The sequence below is a fragment of the Rhinopithecus bieti genome, unplaced genomic scaffold, assembly GCF_001698545.2.
Source record: "Rhinopithecus bieti isolate Rb0 unplaced genomic scaffold, ASM169854v2 scaffold_42772, whole genome shotgun sequence".
NCBI lineage: Eukaryota > Metazoa > Chordata > Mammalia > Primates > Cercopithecidae > Rhinopithecus > Rhinopithecus bieti.
The window spans coordinates 1,771,297-1,774,979 of NW_016818842.1; positions in this window are offsets into that span (position 1 = coordinate 1,771,297).

Consider the following 3,683-nt stretch of genomic DNA (forward strand, 5'->3'; position numbering starts at 1 on the left):
AGCTCCGCCTCCCGGGTTTACGCCATTCTCCTGCCTCAGCCTCCTGAGTAGCTGGGACTACAGGTGCCTGCCACCACGCCCGGCTAAGTTTTTTTTTGTATTTTTTAGTAGAGACGGGGTTTCACAGTGTTAGCCGGGATGGTCTCGATCTCCTGACCTCGTGATCCGCCCGTCTCGGCCCCCCAAAGTGCTGGGATTACAGGCTTGAGCCACCGCGCCCGGCCGCACACGTCTTTTATCCCATCTACTTGGGAGGCTGAGGCAGGAGAATCACTTGAACCCGGAGATAGATTGTAGTGAACCGAGATCCTGCCACTGCACTCCAGCCCTGGGCAACAGAGCAAGACTCCATCTCAAAAACAAACAAAAACTGATACTTTGTCTGAAAGGTGATTAAAAATAACAGTGTGAAACATCAGAGGTCTCCATTCCAAGAACTTCAGGTCAGGGGTAGAGTGGAGAGGCCATACATGAGGTAATTCAGTGGGACCTTATAGTACAGCAAAGCAGGAAAGCAGTTTTCCTCCACTCTATTTATGTGTGTTGACCACATGCATTGGCCTCTTCTCTGGTCAGCTGAAACTGCATGTTGATTCACTGGGTGATTTGAGTGACTAAGAATGGCACCTCCCTCCTGGGTGCACAGTTCCCAAAGCCAGCTTGGAGAAACAACCTTCTGAGTGCTAGCTGGGTAATCCTGTTCTAGGAGTTGACAATAAGGGGTCACCAGCCTAATCAGAACATTAACATGTGGCATACCAGCTTGCTAATGAGCCCACTGGTCTGCATTTTCCAACTCTGATGTGGATAAATGCGGTTGAATCGGAATGGCCACAAACTCTACTTCTCATTAACCACACAGAGCTGTGGTCAGTGAGGAGTTAGGGCGAGAGTGGCTGGATCACACTGGCAAGACAATGAGTCAAGACATCCCAGGTTATGTAAGGCACTCACGTGGCACTCTGTTATCCAGAGTATTGGAGAGGAAAGGCTGTAGGAATTACTTTGAGGAACACTATGACTCGAGCTGTTTTTTTTTTTTTTTCTTTTTTATTTTTTTGGAGAGACAGAATCTCGCTCTTGCACAGGCTGGAGTGCAGTGGCATGATCACAACTCACTGCAGCTTCTACCTCCTGGGCTCAAATGATCCTCCTATGTCAGCCTTCTGAGTCGCTGGGACTATAGGTGTGCACCACCACCACGCACACCTGGCTAATTTTTTGATTTTTTTGTAGAGTTGTAGCCTTGTTATACTGCCCAGGCTGGTCTTGAACTCCTGGCCTCAAGCAATCCTCCCATCTCAGCCTCCCAAAGTGCTGGGGTTACAGACATGGGCCACTGCACCCAGCTGGTTTTTATTTTTTGAACTGGCAGTGCACACACGTTACAAAATACAAGTGTGAGGCGGCCGTATGCAGTCCACGAAGCTTGACATGTTTACTCTGGCCAGTAGTTAGCAGACCCCTGGTTTATCAGAAACTCTGCCAGCATGCCCATTACCCGATCACCCATTCATTGCCATTCTTAGAGGTAACTACTGCCTTCCATTCTTCTAAAATGGTTGAGCTTGAAATAGGATTTTTGCTGCCTTTGAACACTGATGTGACTCTGGCCTTGTGATTTTAAATATGGATAGTTGAAATGTGGTGATCCCAAAACAGACATCTTGAATTAGAATATTTAATTCCATGTAAAGGGTAAGTAGGTGGTATTGAGGCGCTCGAATCCCAAACACAAAAATTGAAAAGAACGTTACAGTGATGGGCTACAGACCCACTCCTTGATATAGCAGGTACATTCCTCTGTGTGTCGTGGAACCTTGAAAGTAAGTCGCTGTTGGCATTTTACTCCCAACGTTCATATTTCTCCTTACAAAGAGGACATTCTCGGCCAGGCGCAGTGGCTCACACCTGTAATCCCAGCACTTTGGGAGGGAGGTGGGTGGATCACCTGAGGTCAGGAGTTCGAGACCAGCCTGGTCAACATGGCGAAACCCTGTCTCTACTAAAAATACAAAAAAAAATAACTGGGTGTGGTGGCTCGTGCCTGTAGTCCCAGCTACCTGGGAGGCTGAGACACGAGAATCACTTAAACCCAGGAGGCAGAGGTTGCAGTGAGCTGATATCGCGCCACTGCACTCCAACCTGGGCGACAGAGTGAGACCCTGTCTCAAAAAAAAAAAGGACATTCTCTAATATAACCACCATACTGTTATCACCCAATTAATAATTTCCTAATAACCCATATGCAAATTTCTCTAAATTGTCCTCAGAATGCATTTGATAGCTTTTTCTAATCCCCCTCCTGCACCAGCTAGACTCCCATTAAAATTCATTAATTGCATTTCAATATTAGGTTTCTTTGCCCTTTTTTTTTTTTTTTTTAAGAGACAGGGTGTCGGTTGCCCTGGTTGGAGTGCAGTCGACAGTCATAGCTCACTGCAGCCTCCAACTCATAGACGCAAACAGTCCTCCCAACTCAGTCTCCGGAGTAGCTGGGACCACAGGCCTGCACCACCACTTCCGGCTAAATTTTTCTTTTTTTTTCAACATGGCCTTCCAATAAACCTATTTTTATTTTTTTGTAAAGATGGGTATGCTGCCTAGATTGTTCCTGAATTCCTGGCCTCAAGCAATCCTCTCACCTTGGCCTCCTGAAGTGTTAGAATTAATGGGCATGAGCCACTGCGCCTGCGCCTGATACTGGCTTCTTTGAGACCAGGCTAATGGCCAGTCTTAAGGGCCCACGTTCTGAGTTTGTCACTTGTTTGTGCCTATGTCATTGAGCTTGTTTCCTGTCCTTGTTGGGGTACTTTTTTTTTTGTCTTGTGTAAGAACTTTGCTTTCTCCTCCATTTAACCTTCTCACTGGTTCACTTTGTGCTCTTAAGCAGCTACCAGCAGCAGAGCCTGTTACCTAAGTGGACAAGGCCAAAGCCACTGCTCTGAAAGGCCAGAGGGACTGGCCACTACCCATGGGGACCATCTTGTTTTCTGACTGGAGTCTTCTGGGCTCGGGGATTTGCCTCCTCAATCCTCTCCTGCCTCCCCTGGATGGGAAAAGTACAGCATTAGGTGCTTTAATAAGCACTGGCTTTGACTTACATCCTCACTTGGCCCACTGGGTCCCAGCTGTTCTGCCCCTATGCCTGGGGGAGGTGGGGAGACAGCACAGCCTACCTTATTCACTAGAGTTAACTCAGGAACCAGAAGCATGCCTGAGACGCTTCATACTGGAGCTACAATAGGGGAATCACAGTCTTGGTGTTAAATTAGTTCTTCCCATGGCCCGGCGCGGTGGCTCAAGCCTGTAATCCCAGCACTGTGGGAGGCCGAGATGGGTGGATCACGAGGTCAGGAGATCGAGACCATCCTGGTCTACACGGTGAAACCCCGTCTCTACTAAAAAATACAAAAAACTAGCCAGGTGACGAGGCGGGCGCCTGTAGTCCCAGCTACTCAGGAGGCTGAGGCAGGAGAATGGCGTAAACCCGGGAGGCGGAGCTTGCAGTGAGCCGAGATCGCGCCACTGCACTCCAGCCTGGGCGACAGAGCTAGACTCCGTCTCAAAAGAAAAAACAACAAACAAACAAACCCCATCTCTACTAAAAATACAAAAATCAGCCAGGCATGGTGGCAGGTGCCTATAATCCCAGCTACTTGGGGGGCTGAGGCAGGAGAACT